The sequence below is a fragment of the Lemur catta genome, chromosome 5 (genome assembly GCF_020740605.2).
Source record: "Lemur catta isolate mLemCat1 chromosome 5, mLemCat1.pri, whole genome shotgun sequence".
Lineage (NCBI taxonomy): Eukaryota > Metazoa > Chordata > Mammalia > Primates > Lemuridae > Lemur > Lemur catta.
The window spans coordinates 68,367,148-68,383,606 of NC_059132.1; the positions used below are offsets into that span (position 1 = coordinate 68,367,148).

Here is a 16,459-nt window from a genome sequence, read left to right on the forward strand (position 1 = left end):
CTTTAATGACCGTATCCGTGATACCTTTATAATGATACAATTTCCTGCTGAATGTCTTGTTGCTGCCCCACGGGGAGCACAGCTACACGGATGTATCAAAACTGTTTAGTGACAATGCCTATTCTCACAGTCTCAATTTTCTACCTTTTGAATTTTTGACACATCTTTATTATATAAGGATTTGTAAAGTATTACAAAGAAACTGCTTTTTATCCCTCAGCTGGAGCAAAGGTGGTTGGTCTAAGAATTTAACCAACTCATCAATTCATTAAAACTCTATGATAAGTTTTAATATTGGAAAAAACATATTTGTTCAAAAAATATTTAAAAAACACAATGTGTTTGCTTTTTAAATTTTATGCAGTATATTCCACATATATGTCAATTCACTTGTGTAAGAAGTAACGATGAAGTTTTCTAGTTTATTCTAAGAATTATGTTATATATAATTATAGGTGAAAAGAACAGAAAAGTATTTTTCATCTCCACTTCTCTTCGTTGTAAGGTATTACATTTATCTGTATTGAAATAATGGCTATGTGGAATAGATGAATGTATAAATACTAATATGTTGCTCATTGATAATATAAAAAAGGAGACCAGAAAGACAGCATGTCTGTATGGATTAATACACCCCAACAGAAGTTGATATAATTCAGATTTTGTTAATACAAGATGGCACATCCACGGTTTAGTTGGTACCATTAGGATCAGAAATAATATTAGTTAAGGTAGATTAGGATAATGAATAATGCTTCAAAACCAGCACGTTTATTTTTGGCTCGTACACTGGGGGGAAGGCATGAGGAGCCTTTTGTTTATGTTAGGATCCAGGAACTCCAGTATCTTCAACACATGTTTTTGGATGTTCCCTGAGGGTAGAATCCATCCCAGTCATAAGGAATTTGAAAAAGCTGGTGACAGGCACATAGAGGCTTCCAAGGGCCAGGTGTGAAGGTGGTACCATCCTTTCTACTCACATAATCAGGCTCTAGGATTATAAAGAAGAGAAAAATCAATTTGGTTATCATCCAGCAGTCTCTTTTTAGGTATCTTCCCTTAAGGTCTTATCAATATGCAGGCTTTGTAAATGCTACAAACATATCAGTGGTGAATACTGCAATCCACATGGACTAGTATTATTAAATACATTTAATACATCTGCAAATATTACATACATGTGTAATAATGCATCTCTATTTTATAAATATCCATTCATCCTCAGTAGGACAATCTTAGCCAAATGCAGTAGGAAAATCTTACCCATATATCTGTATAATGTTTGTCCTATTGCTGCTTCTGTCATTTTCCTAGTTTGGTGTGATGTGTTGTTCAATTTTCAAATCCTGTGTGATATTTTCTGGCATAATCAGACTTTCTAGTGTTGATTAAACTGGCAATTTCCTTGTCGGTGATGATATACAAATTGCAAAGAATTCCTATTTCTATCATATAGAATTTAGATCTTAGTCTTTATTTAACAGAAACTACATTCCTTTTAATGGGTATGGCTATAATTTCAAAATATGTGACTTTAACTTTAACTTTATTTTAAATTACAATATTCCATTCATTCTATTAAAAAGTTTTTAATAAACATACACTACATACTACACACATTGCTAAATCGTGGGGCTGCAAAAGATAAATGTTTTAAGGAAATTACAGATAGGCATATAGATTAATTAGAGAATATGTGAAGACAAAATATTTAAAATGTCTTTGTGTGTCATTTTATTTTTAGATTACTAAGGTAAGAGCATTTTAATAATATCTTCTGACAAAATAAGAACACTAAACCTTCTGATCCAAGGATCATTTAAAAGACTTTCCATGGCAATTATTTAAAAATACATAATTTCCTGGAGATAACAATACTTCTACTTCAGTATGTGTGGTTTTAAATCTACTGAATTAAAATTTGCGGGGAGTTTGCTGGAGTTAAGCTAGACTTCTGCATTTGCCTCTTATATAAACTAATATTTAGAATAGAAAATAGTAAACAAAAAATTAAGCCAGGAAAACACAGCAGCACTCAAACAAAAAATGCTAAGTCTTATTCTTTTCTTGGTGAAAGCAATGTTCAACGAAAGAGACATTTTTACATGTTTAAAAGTCTCTTTCATTTGAATCCATACAGGTTCCAGATCTCCTATCTCTGTTCTACATGTAAAAGGTATAAAAATCAAAGGTAAGTAAAAAAAAAAAAAAATCCTATTTTTAATTCCACTACATACACACACACACACACACACACACACACACACACACACACACTTGCGGACGCAGATCAAAAGACGAACATTCTCTTCTTATCACTTTTGTATCCCATTCAAAGCAGGAAATAAATTCTGAATCTCAATCATTTGGTGGCTGTCAACTAAAAAGAAGTTTGATAGATATATCTAGCAGTAATTGTCAGCAGTATTGAAAACAAAAGAGACAATAAAAATATATATTTTTAGAAAGCAGGACAGGGTGCAATCCCAGGTAAAATTAGATCTTCCAGGTGAATGACATGCAATACTGAAAAGAAATATCTAAATATTATAGTGGCAAGAAGGAAATTATTGGTTGCCATGAGGTAGTGAGGGGGAAGAAGAGATGAAATATGAAGGAGAATTAGGAAATTTTGGGTGTGATGGAGAAGAAATTTTGATTATTGTGATGTTAACACAACTATCTATATTAGTCTAAATTTATAGAACTGAATACTTTAAGTGGATGAATATTATGGTGTGTACATTATATCTCCATAAATTTGGTTAAAAATTAAACTAACCATGGCCAGGCACGGTGGCCCATGCCTGTAATCCTAGCACTCTGGGAGGCTGTAGCGGGAGGATCACTTGAGGTCAGGAGTTCCAGACAAGCCTGAGGAAGAATGAGACCCCATCTCTACCAAAAATAGAAAAATTATCTGGGCATGGTGGCACACGCTGGTAGTCCAAGCTCCTCAGTAAGCTGAGGCAGGAGGATTGCTTGAGCCCAGGAGCTTGAGGTTGCTGTGAGCTAGGCTGATGCCATGGCACTCTAGCCCAGGTGACAGAGCGAGACTTCATCTCAAAAAAAAGTCTGAGTAGTCCTATAATCATTAAAAAAATGAAATTAATAATCTAAATTTTCCCACTAAGAAAATACTAAGAGCAGGCTAGTCCTTGGAAGTTCATATTCTCATAGATTATACCACTACTATATAAATTCACTGAAAATGGGTGGGGACGGAAAGGGAGAAGGAATGCTCTCTTAATTTTCTTTCTCCTTAAAGCAGACTTGGAAAGAAGTACTTGAGTTCAAGGAGTTTAGCTGGGAGATCTGGTGATCATGAGCATATGACCTTCAAAAATCCTTTAAGAGAATCTAGAAACAGATATTTGCTGTCCTTTTGGATCCATCATTTTATTGTAACAAGACCATACACTCCCTGAGCTGCTCCCAGCCAATGACTGAGCATGATAAAGCCCTAGGGCCAGCCCATTTTTGCCCAATGAGGGACCATTCCAAAGGGTACTCTCTGCTCATGGACCCCCCATTGGCCTGGCCAATTTTTTGTTTTTCATAATTGTATAGTGGTTTGTGGCTCCTTTTACTAACTCTTTCTTCTCTTCTTTCCTATATGGCAAACATACACTGTGGTCATAAGCCTGTCCCTAGCTACTCTTGCTTCTTCCTTTTTTGCATTACCCACATTTCTATTGATTAATTTCGTGCAGATCTAATCTTGGCATATGCTTCTCAAAGGAACATAAGCTACATGTACAATAGTCAGAGTGACAGAGCAATTGGCATTAAGATAGGGTTTAGTGACTAGCCACCTACCACGCATCTGGCTAGAACTCCATCCTGAATGGAATGTGTGGCATGAAAAATCCCTGGCATAATTTGATGGCTCAATTGCTGAAAATTTTACTGGCAGTAACCTAGGGAAATTCACATGTGAGGAGAATCTCCTTGCTGGTGTAAGATTCAGGAATTTAAAATAAATGAGGAGGAAATTCCTCAAAAGACAGCAGAGTTGGCTGGTGATTGCCAAGTTTCGCAGTTTGTGGAGAGATAATGAGAAACTGAGGAGATTAACTACCAATCAAAGGTGAGTATCAGAACAAGAAGACCTCTTTGGTATCTTTCAAAAGACCCAGATCTCCTTGCAATAGAAATGTTCAACTGAGAAATACCCATAGGATTTGGTAGTTTGAGCCAAGGAGCTTCAGCAGTGATTAAACACCTATAAAGTCTAAGGTCAAGACTCTAGTTGAGAAAAGTTGGGACCCTGAAATGTGGTATTAGAGCATTTGGTTGGATGTCTTCAAGGATTTGGGCTCTTTCAATCCTCCTGAGTCCTGCAAACTTTCAAGAGTGGCCTATTTATTCCCTGGCAATATCTAACCCTTCCTTTTGTGGAAAGAATCTACCGAGGCCTCTCCACAAAAAGAAAAAAATGTATTACCCCCAGGAGATTCCCACACACCCTCTCCTGGATGTCAGGCTGAGAACAAGAGATAAACCCCAGAACAATCCAGCTCTGGACTTGACAAAGGAGATCTAGGAAGCAAGAAGGGGCTGCGGGGTAACCCTGGGATTGGATTTTGTGAGTGATTGATGAAGGCAATCAGAACCTGAATAAGTAAGAATTCATTGACTTTGGGGCACTTTTTTAGAAAATGTAAGATTTAACATCCTGTGAGATCTCCCCGGGATGGGGCAAACTTGTAGTTAGAATGGCCCAGAAAAGCCTGGAGGAAGCAACGGCCCATACAAAGGAAAGTGGGAAATGCCTGCGTTGTCCTAGCAGATGGTAGAGGGAGGAATACAAAAGCTGAAGGGAGTGGGCATGCTGAGATGGATGTATTATATAAGACCAGAATACTGACAGAAGATTATATTCTATGGTATGGCCAGAAGACACGGTATTACCAAAGACCATCACAAAGGTTCTGGGGAGAGGGGAACTAGCATCACTACTGTTCAGTGGTTGATCTCCTCTGAAAGCTGGGGCTGAGGATAGCAGAGGTGGTCCCAGAGCAGCCTCTTTAATAAAAATAGGGTTAATGAGCCTGAAGTCACAGGGGCCAGGTGATGATAAGTTTACTCTGTCCATGGAAGCAATCTATGGTCATTCCCACTTGTTTGAGTATATATTAATAATTGGGAATGATGTATTTGAGAGTTAAAATAACTGCACATGGGATCCTTAGCCTGTGTGGGAGCTATTGTAGTGGGGAAGGCTGAATGGAGGCCTCTGAGGCTGCCCTCCCTTGTCTTCTTACCTTGTAGCCAAAAGAATGAACATCCTTAAAAGGATGATGGAGTTTAGTGATACCATCGACGATACAAAGTTTGTAGTGGAAGAAGTTGCTATCATATTTTAGGTTAATTCACCAGTGTAGCCCTGACAGAAAAGGAATTGATCCTTGAGAATGAATAGAGCCAATGAAGCAGGAGCCACTAGAGTACCTGTGTTTAGGTGCTATCATTGCCAGAACTGATTAAGAAGTCCCCAGATATATAATATGGTAGCTATTGGTTTGGTAAATATGTTTTTTTTCCTAGTCCCATCAGCATAAAGGATCAGAAAGTTGAACTATATATGAAATGGGCACCAATATTAATTTATAAATATCCCATGAGGCTCTGTTAACTCTCCTTCCCTCAGTAACAGTGTAGTCCATAAAGATCTGGGTCACCTAGGCATCCCTCTGAACGTGACACTGATGTGTCACATCAATGACTTCATGCTGTTTGTACATGACAGAAATAAGTGGCCAGGATGCCAGCGGGCTTGGTAACACATGTGCTCCAGGAAGACAAACTCTGTGGAGTTTCAGGAACCTGCCACTCAACAAAGATTTTAGGGCCTGGTGGTCAGAGATATGCAAGGATAAAAATTGCCACACCCTGCATTTTCTTACTACAGAGAAGGAAGTGCCTGGTGGATTTCTTTTGTTTGTGAAGATAACACCTTCCACCTATAGTTATACTGTTCAGATTCATTTATTGGGAGACATGAAGGCTACTAAGTAGATCAATTGAGAGGTGATGAAGAATTAGAGTGGTAACAATGGAGAAGATAAAACATATTTTCTTCTGAATTTATTTTGGATGTAAAGGCAATAATTAATGACTAACAGATTAGATGTAGGAGACAATTTGAGGCACTGTTTCTCAAAATTTAATATTTATATGAATCATTTAGGGATCTTGTTAAAATGCAGATTCTGAATCAGCAGGTTTGAAGTGGGAAATGTGGTTTTTGCGTTTCTAACAAGTTCCCAGGTGATGGTAGTCCGGAATCACACTCTGGGTAGCAAGTACCGAGGCATTGGAATTGTGGATGATCCTGGTTTTTTTTTTTAATTAATTTATTTACATATATTTATTTTATTTCAGAATATTACAGGGGTACAAATGTTTAACTTACATATATTGCCTTTACCCCACTTGAGTCAGAGCTACAAGTGTGTCCATCCCCCAACAGTGCACACCACACCCGTTAGCTGTGAATATCCCCATCCCCTCCTCCCCCTCCCACCTGCCCTACAGCCAATGAATGTTACCATATGTGCACATATATGTTGATCAATTAATACCAGTTTGATGGTGAGTACATGTGGTGCTTGATCCTGGAGTTTTTATGCTGAGCAGCTAGTTGGATGATAGAGTAATGCTAAAGAAACTGCATTACTGCTGGTCAGGGGGCAGTGGATCAAACATTTTGTTTCAGCCAAATTAAATTTAAGATTGTCATTAAATATCCATGTTGAGATAATGAATAAGAAATTGAATGTGTCAGTCTGGAATGCAGAAGAGAGAGCAGGGCCAGATTGACATTTTAGGATCATCAGTTTACAAATGGTGTTCCAAGCCAAGGAATTATATGAGATAACTTAGAATTAGTCCACAGAAACAGTAATTGGGCCAAGTCCTGAGCTCTGAGTAATTCTTACATTTGCAGTATAAAATACAAACTAAGCTCACATATTTTTAAGTTCAGAGGCTTTCAAAAAGGCTGTTTATTGATTGCTTTGTTTTTCAGCTTTTGATGAAGAAAGGAAGCACAATATTGCAGTCATTTCAAAATGCACGCGCGCACACACACACACACATATACACACAAATGTTAGAGGGTTATTTTAGCTTTTGTTTAGCACGAGTAAAGAAAAGGAAAAAATAGACCAGTAATTTCATTTACAAATTAAGGGAACAATAGCAGATACATATTGTATTAAATTACATTTTTGCTACCATCCCTATCTCCCAGATATGTGACCTTGAAAACTTTCTCCAATAAAACAATAAAAACTGTTGAAGTTAATATAAACCTCAATGGTAAAGTTTATATTTCAGATGACTGAAGACAGGTTCAGTAATAAAATCACTTGGAAGAAATATTATTCTTCTCTTTTACATTGAATAAGAGGAAAATACAATGCAGGCACTCTGCCACTTATATAACTGACCATGGTCAATTTTAAAGTTAATTGTTTGTCTCAACCTCATTAGACAGCAGGCAAGCTCTAATTATATTCCTCTGTGGTTTATAAGTACTCTGATCTTTAGCTTTTCTGAACAGCTAAAGGAAATGATTTAAATAGCAGAGTTTGAGCAATGTATTTTTATATCTAAGTGAAATACAACACTATTTAAAAATTAATATTGATTTTATCTGATTAAATGGATACTTATATTTCTGATTTCATATTTTTATTAATGAAAGAAGAGAATAATATTGTTTTGTTTCTGTAAAATTTAAAGTAATTCAGCAAATTTTCTAAATTTCATTCTAATGAAAATAAATGGATCCTTTTTTACATGAAAGCTAGCTAGCTAGATTTAGACAGACAGTGGGAAAGAGGAGGGAGGAGAGAGAAAACTATAAAATGGTAAAAGGAAATAAGCAAATTTACAATTATAATAATTATTTATAAATAATAATTCCACAATTATAGTGACAGACTTCAACACTCCTCTTTCAGTAATTAACAGGAGCTGCAGGCAGAAAAGTGGAAGTGGTAAAACTGAACTTAAAGGCATCACCGATTAACTGGATCAAGTGGATGTCTATAGAACACTTTAGTCAACTACATCAGAGCATACATTCTTCTTAAGCGCACATGAAGCATTCACTAAGGTAGACTGCATTCCAGGCCATAAAACACACTTTAACAAATTTAAAAGGATAGAAATCATACAAAGTTTTTCTCAAACCACAATGGAATTAAACCAGACATCAATAACAGAATGATAGATGGAAAGTCACCAAATATTTGATGATAAAACAACATACTTCTAAATTACACTTGAGTTAGAGAAGTCGCAAATAAAATTTTGAAAACATATTTTGCACTGAATGAAAATGAAAATGCAATTATCCAAATTCATGGGATAAGATAATAGCAGTGTTTACAGGGAAATTATAACATTGAATGCAGACATTAGAATGAAAATCTAGAGGGAAAAAACCCTCCTTTGCTTGTGAAGAAATGCATACATTTGGAAAGACTAGTGTAGCTGGCTGTGTGAGACAAAGTCTATCCTCTTCAGGGGAGGTATAATGTGAGATCCAATTGATCTTCTCCAATTGTATGGAAATGTTTCTTTGGAAAAATTTTGCTGACACTGGAGGATGGAGGACAGCCTTCTTGTTGACCTGAGGGAACCGTGACGCAGATACAGATGCTGGGGCAGGTATGAGGATGGTCCATGGACCTGCCACTCTGGGTCCAGGCTGTCAGTGCCTGGCTGGGAGACGAAGTTCCCTGGGAAGCTTGGGAACAGGACAGTTGCTCATCCTGGAACTGCAGTTTGGTTGGTTTTTCATACCTTGCTCGTGACCTTCCTATCGCTTGGAGCACTTGGTCTATGAGAAAGTTGAGAGGTGCAGGCCTCAGCCCTCTGCTTTGCTCAGGGAGAAGGGGGGCGGCCTGTAATGACAGTAAGGGGTGACTTGGGGCTCCACTTAGCCTGGGCCCTGATTCCTCCCTGGGTGGCCTTCCTTTCCCTGCATTGACTCCATGAATGAGCCCCACTGTCTTCTGGAGGTCCTGGGCATCAGCCCACTTGTCTCCTGGTGTCAATATACCTTTTCCCAAGAGGAAGCTCTGATGCCCAGTGGCCCTGGGCTCTGCCCGAGGTTTCATATCTGGTTATGTTTGTCCCTTTTCTCTCTTCAGTGGAGGAAGCCCTGACACTAATGAAACCATCTATGTTAAACCAATGTAGAGTCATAAGGTATAAATATAATAGTAATCAAAGTCAGATTTTTATAAGAGCGTTGGTATAGCCAGAAGTTAACCAGCCATTGTTCCCTAACTTCCTTACTGCTGTAACAGGTTACTGCTTCACGGCAGGATCTTCTCCAACAGGTGCAGGATTTGTGACGTCCCCCTACCACTTCTATAGATAACATTGTTATTGTAAAGCTCAAAGACTTGTGCTTCTGTAGATAACATTACTATTATAAAGCTTAAGACTTGTCTTTGAAGCATTTTTCAGACTCTGCCTTCTGGGGGACCCACTGATGCCCACTGGACCCGTGGATAAGAGTGGGAACAAACCCAACAGCCTCGAGACCCTCTACCAAGGAAATCTCCCAACTGAGAAGATAATCTCTGCTTCCCAACCTTATGAGTTCATCCTCCACCAATCAGTAGACCCAATTCTCTAGCCCTTTGCCTGCCAAACTATCTTTAAAAACTTTTTCTCTCCAATTCTTGGGGAGACAGATTTGAGACATTCCTCCTGTCTTCTCGCATGGTGCCTGTAATGTTAAACTTTCTCTGCTGTTACAAAACAGAATGAAGATCTAAAATCAATAACCTTAAAATCTGGATAAAGAAAAGTAATATAAATCTAAAGGAAGCAGAAGAAAATAAATTATAAATATCAAAGTGAAAATTAATGAAATTGAAACAGGTGAACATTAGAGAAAATCAATTAAAGCAAAAGTTGGTTCTTCAAAATGATAGATTACATTGATAAACCTTGTAGCCAAGCTATGGGGAAAAAAAGAGAAGAAATAACTTATCAATATCAGAAAGGAAAGAGAGGCTATTACTGCTTTTCCTATGGACATCAAAAGGCTAATAAAAGAATATTATGAACAACTCTATGGCCACAAATTTGTTACATGAAATGAAAGAATTCCTTAAAAGAGACACTCTTCTAAAACTCAAACAAGGAGAAATAGATCATCTGAATAGGCTTACCTCTATTAAAGAAATTGAATCAATAATCAGTGACTACCCAAAACAAAATCCCTAGGCCCAGATGGGTTCACTAATGAATTCTGCCAAATATTTAAGGAAGAAATTAGACCAACTCTCTATAGTCTCTTCCAGAAATGAAACAAATTGAGTGTTATTTAGCTCATTCTATGAAACATCATTTTAATACTCAAATTAGAAAAATACATGACAAGAAAACTATAGATCAATGTCTCTCATGAACAAAGACGTTAAAATCCTCCAAAAAGTCAGGAAATATAATCCTACAATGCATAAAAATAATTATGCATAACAGGTAGAATTTATTCTAGGTATATAAGTGCTATGATCTCAATGTTTGCATCATCGCAAAATTCATATGTTGGGATTTCATCACCATTATGATGGTATTAGGAGGTGGGGCTATAAGAAGGTGATTAGATCATGAAGGCAGAGCCCTCATGAATGGGATTAGTGTCCTTATAAAAGAGGTCCCAGAAAACTGCCTTGCCTCTTCCACCATGTGAAGACATAGCTAGAAGTCACTCACCTATGAACCAGAAAATAGGCCCTCACCAGACACTGAATCTGCTGGTGTCTTCACCTTTCCAGCCAACAGAACTATGAGAAATAAATTTATATTCCTTATAAGCTACCCATTTTATAGTATTTTGTTATGAGAGCCCAAACTGACTAAGACATCAAGACTTTTTCTACATTTGAAAGCCAATTAATGCAATCCATCACCTTTATAGGCTAAAGAAGAAAAATCGTATAACCATATGTGATATATGTATTGATTTTCCTCGACGGTTTTTAGCTCCTAACTCCTATAGCCCTTGTTATTTTCTAAGTGACTAAAGGAACAAGCATATCTTTTGTTAAAATATTTGGCCTTTTGTCCTTGTTCCTGATGCAGCTTTGGAACAGCTTCAGAGCAATAAAGGTGAAAGACAGTCTTGTGTTATAATGTTGTGTTGCTGTAGGCCTCGTCAGCCGGCCTCCAAAAACTGAATTTCTCTTTCTCTCTCTGACCTTCTCCTTCTCTCCTTTCACCTGCTCCTTTTTCTCCCCAAGGCAGAATGTAGAAACTAAAAACATACTCTTATCTTCTCGTGCCCTTCTGTTTTGGAGCCGGCCTTAAAGAAATTTTCTATTTGTAGGTCATAATACCCCCATTTCAGAAAACGTTCTGCCCCATGCCTGGGAGGAAGAAATGCCTAGAAGGCCTAGAAGAAATTGAGCAGACAGGCCTTGCTGGGATTCCCCACTCAGTCTATTAATATTACATCATACCCTTTTTGTCCAATCACACATCTACAAGGTTATCCACGCTTCAGTCATGTCTATCCCATGAAGTCTCCATAAAAGGCCCAAGAGGACAGGGTACAGAGAGCTTCCAGATAGCTGAACACGTGGATGGTCCCAGAGTGTGTTGTGCCTAAGAAGGGCATAGAAGCTCCTTGTCTTTTCCCCATGCCTTACCCTGTACATCTCTTCATCTGTATCTTTTGTAATATGCTCTATAATAAACCAGTAAATGTATTTCTCTGAGTAAATGTTTTTCTTCTGTAGGACACTATGGCAAATCAACCAAACTTAGGGTCATGGGATCCCTAATTCATAGCCTGTCAGTCAGAAGCACAGGTAAAGCAACCTTGGGCTTTGGATTGCCATCTGAGTGGGGGTAAGTCATGTGGGACTAAGCTTTCAACCTGTGGGATCCTATAGTATCTCTGCGTAAATAGTGTCAGAATTAAATTGGAGGACACCCAGCTGGTGTATGCTGCAGAATTGACTGGCTGGTATTTGGAGGAAATAACCCACACATCACCAACACACATACACATTTGGTCTTCCATGTTGGCTGTTGCAGTGTGAGAGGAGAAGAAAAAACAATTTATATTTTTGTATTCACCATATCAATACATGCATAAAAATAATTTGACAAAATCCAACACTTATTCATGACAGAAACTCTCAGCAAAGTAGGAATAGAGGGAAACTTTCTCAATTTGTTAAAGAACATCTACAAAAAGTCGACAGCTTGTATATTATACTTAAAAGTGATGTGATCTCCTCCTAAGATCGAGAACAAGGCAAAGGTCTCTCCTCATCACTCCTATTCAGTATGATACTGGAAGTCTTAGCTAGCGATGCATAAAAAGAAAAAGAAAGAAAATATGTAGTTCATCAGGAGAAAAATAAAACTGTTTTTGTTTGTAGATAACATAATTACCTATAAGAAATTCCCAAAGAATCATCATCATCAACAAGGACAACAAAACCAAAGCAGTCAGAAAAAGGTTACAGGATACAAAGTTAACGTATGAAAGTCAACTGATTTCCTATATGCCAACAATTAACAATTTGGATGTAAAATTTAAAACATAGTGTTGCTTTCATTTGTATCAAAAAAGGAGAAATACTTAGGTACAAATCTAACAAAATATTGCAAGACCTGCATGAGGAAAACAAAAAACCTCTGATGAAAAAAATTAAAGAAGGTCTAAATAAATGAAGAGATATTCATATTCATGTATAGGAAGACAATATTGTTAAGTAGTCATCTCTTTCAAAACTAATGTGTACATTTAATTCAATTCCAATTAAAATATTGGCAAGATATTTTGTGGATATCCACAAAAATAACTTTAAAACTTATATGAAAGGCAAAAGACCCAAGAATAGCTAACAAAATACTGAAAAAAAGAATAATTCAAAAAGTGACACTATTCTTCATGAATTATTAATGAAGTTACAGTAATTAAGACAAGATGTTGCTGGTGAAAGAATACGCAAATAGATGAACAGATGACAATAGAGAGCCAAGAAATGCAGCCACACAAATATATCCAACTGATCTTCGGTAAAAAAGCAAAGAGAATGCAACAAAGAAAGAATGATTCTTGAAAAACTGAATATCCCCTTGAAAAAAGTAATCCACACACAGTTATTACACCTTTCAGAAAAATTAACTCAAAAGAGAACACAGAACAAAAGTAAAATGGAAAACTATAAAACTCTAGAAGAGTTTATCATAGAAGAAAATCCAGGTGATCATGGACTGACAAGAAATTTTTAGATTCCACACCAAAAGTACAATCTATGAAACAAAAAAATGATAGGTTGGATTTCTGCACATGATTTTTTATTGATACGTAATATTTGCACATATTTATAGGATACATGTGATATTTCAGTATTTGCATAGAATGTGTAAAGATCAAGTCAGGGTATTTGGGGTATCTGTCACCTTGAGCATTTATTATTTCTATGTGTTGGGAACATTTCAAGTCCTCTCCTCTAGCTATTTTGAAATATATAGTACGTTGTTATTAACTATAGTTACCCTACTTTGCTATTGAACATTAGAACTTATTCCTTCTAACTGTATGTTTGTACCACGCTTCCAAAGAAAAGCTTTTCAAAACACATATATCACAAAGGACTTGTATTTAAAACATCTACAGGCCTCTTAAGAGAATAAGAAAAAAAATAACAAATTAAAAAACAGACAAAATATCTGAAGAGTCACTTAACTAAAAATATAAAGAGATAGACAAGCATATGAAAAGATGCTCAACATGATACATGATTAAGGAAATGCAAATTAAAATATTATTGAAATACCACTACTCACTTATTGGAATGGCCTAAATCTAAAATACTAATAAATAAATAACAAACAAATAAATAAATCTAAAATACTGAGAATATGCAGACAAGTATTTGGAACAACAGAAACCCTCATTCATTCCTAGTGAGAATGTAAAATGATACAACTACTTTGAAAAAGTTAGGCAGTTTATAATGAAGCTGCGCATAGTCTTAGCATATAATCCAGAAATTGCACCCCTAGGTATTTACCTGAGTTGAAGACTTATGTCCAAACAAAGTTCTGTACATGAAAATTTATAGCAGCTTTCTTCATGATTTCCAAAAGTTAGAAGCAAATAACATGGTCTTCAATAGGTGATTGTATAAACAATTTTCAGTACAATCATACAGTGGGAAATTATTCAGCAATAAAAAAAATGAGCTATCACAAAAAGACATGCAGGAAACTTAAAGGCATGTTGCTAAGTGAAAGTATTTAATAGCCAGTCTGAAAGGGCCACAAACTATGATTCCAGTTATATGAGATTCTGGAAAAGGCAAAACTATAAGATAATGAAAAGTTCAGTGATTTCCAAAGAGGCTGGAAGCAGATGAAACAACAGGTGAAGCACCGGGGATTTTTAGGCTGGTGCAACTGCACTGTGAGATGAATGGTGGTGGACATATGACGTTATTCATTTGTCAAAACCCACAGAACCACAGAAGAACAAGGGTACACCCTACTATAGTCGATGATATTTAATAATAGTGTATCAATATTGTGGTTCATCAACTGAAACCAATGTACTACATTAATGTAAGATGTTAAAAAAAGGGGAACTATGGAAAGGGTTTCTGTCAGAACTTTGTATTATCTGCTTAATTTTTCTGTAAACCTAAAATTGCTCATAAAATGAGAGGTCTAGATTACCACTTCCTTGCAAATGCACTGAGGACCCCCAAAGTAAAATTTTAATATGTAACATAATAAAAGTTTTAGGTCATTTCAGAAATAACTTTCACAATATGTTAAAAATTATTCTGCCTTATACATGTGTTGCACAACAGAAAAGAATGACCCAATAGATAGAAACTTGATCTTATGAAGATAGTTACAAGCTTTGAGTTTACACAACAGACTCAAGATAATTATAATTATGTAAAAAATTCACATACTTTATCATGGGCCCAACATCTTCCAAGAAAAAGAAAGAGGGAATCTTGCTAGTAATAAGAGGACTTGTTTCCATTTTCCTTCATTCCATATTATCCCTAGATGATACATGTGCATGATTTCTGGTGGATTAGGGAGAAGCACAGCTGGTAGCTACCATCAAAACTCAAATCCACATCTGTTGTGATATTGCTGAAAAGAATTCTTCACTAATTTATTTGATGAAACATCTTTTACCCACCACCCCTTCTCACAGAAGTGCAAGACATTTCTAAAAAACATCTGGACCCTCTGCTAAAATGAGACATTCCTTATCTTGTAACACATTACTTTCATTAGATTTTACTATAATGTGCTATTATTATGCAATGAAACACTGAGAATAATATATTAGCAGCAGAGATATGTTAATTCAAAGATAATTTTTTTGAATTTTTTGAGTCCTTCTTAATTATTCCAACTGTCTCAGGCTTTCCAAGATACCAGAAAATAACGAATTACTTTATTTTCCTAGTTCAGCAAATCTGTTGTTTTATCTCTTACTTAGGTTGGAACACTTGGCATTCCATAAATTTTTAAGTCTCCAAAAGTTGCTTTAAATTAATTTCAGTACTAAAGTATAAAATCCACTGTTTATAATCACACACTATTTAGGTTCAGGTTTTAAAAACTCTCTTTTTTTATTAACTATATTGCACAGTAATCATAGTGTTTATTTATTCTTAAATGTATCAGATTGACCACACAGTGGATGTTTGAGTTAACGTTGATCTAAGAGCCTTAACTCAGGCATTTTCTAAGTTCTTAGCATTTATTTTTTAATATTTATTGGTTATATATGAAACAGTATCTACTTTAATTAGGATGCAAGACATGCAGTCACATAAAATCATGGAACACCATACTGAGATATGAAAACTATTTCAGGAATAAAAATAATTCCCTGATTAGAGATATGTGTTAAATCTCTGAGGTTTTCAAGAATGAAAAAGTAGTTATGTTCAGAGATGTTAAAATCAGCACATGAATAAATTTATACAACAGTAGGCTTGTGTGAAAACCACAAATTCTCCTCATTTCCACCTGTGACTTTTTAAAAAAATTCTCACACTATATTTTCAAAATTGTCTTTGCAAAATTAGTCGTAAAATAGCTTATAAAACTTACAGGGCTAGTAAAAGTTGGTATTGAACTTTAATGCAAATTTTTAGTCCTACAAACAAATACACATTTTTACCCCAAAATATCACATAAGCTATGTAGAACAGCAAATAAACTAGTAGGTTTGTACAGCAGTGATTTAGAGGAAGGAAATGAGTTAGGGATGCATAAGCCAGATGAGGTAGCATATTGTAGACCCCATTAAGGAGCTGGGACTCAATTTCAGTATTATGGAAATAGTTTGGAGAGATTTAGTACAATATCCTCTATAATTTATATTTTAATAAAAATTATTGTTTCTAATATTTTGAGAAAAAGTTAT

The 16,459-nt window shown here is 35.9% G+C and overlaps 1 long non-coding RNA gene across 1 annotated transcript; it reads right to left on the bottom strand.

Annotated features, from left to right (window-relative positions):
• Positions 1-749: 749 nt before the first annotated feature.
• Positions 750-14,341, bottom strand: LOC123638935. Its single transcript, XR_006735518.1, has 2 exons — positions 14,073-14,341; positions 750-991 (listed from the first exon to the last, which is right to left on the bottom strand). It is a non-coding gene; the product is annotated as an uncharacterized LOC123638935 (long non-coding RNA).
• Between the last annotated feature and the right edge of the window lie 2,118 nt (positions 14,342-16,459).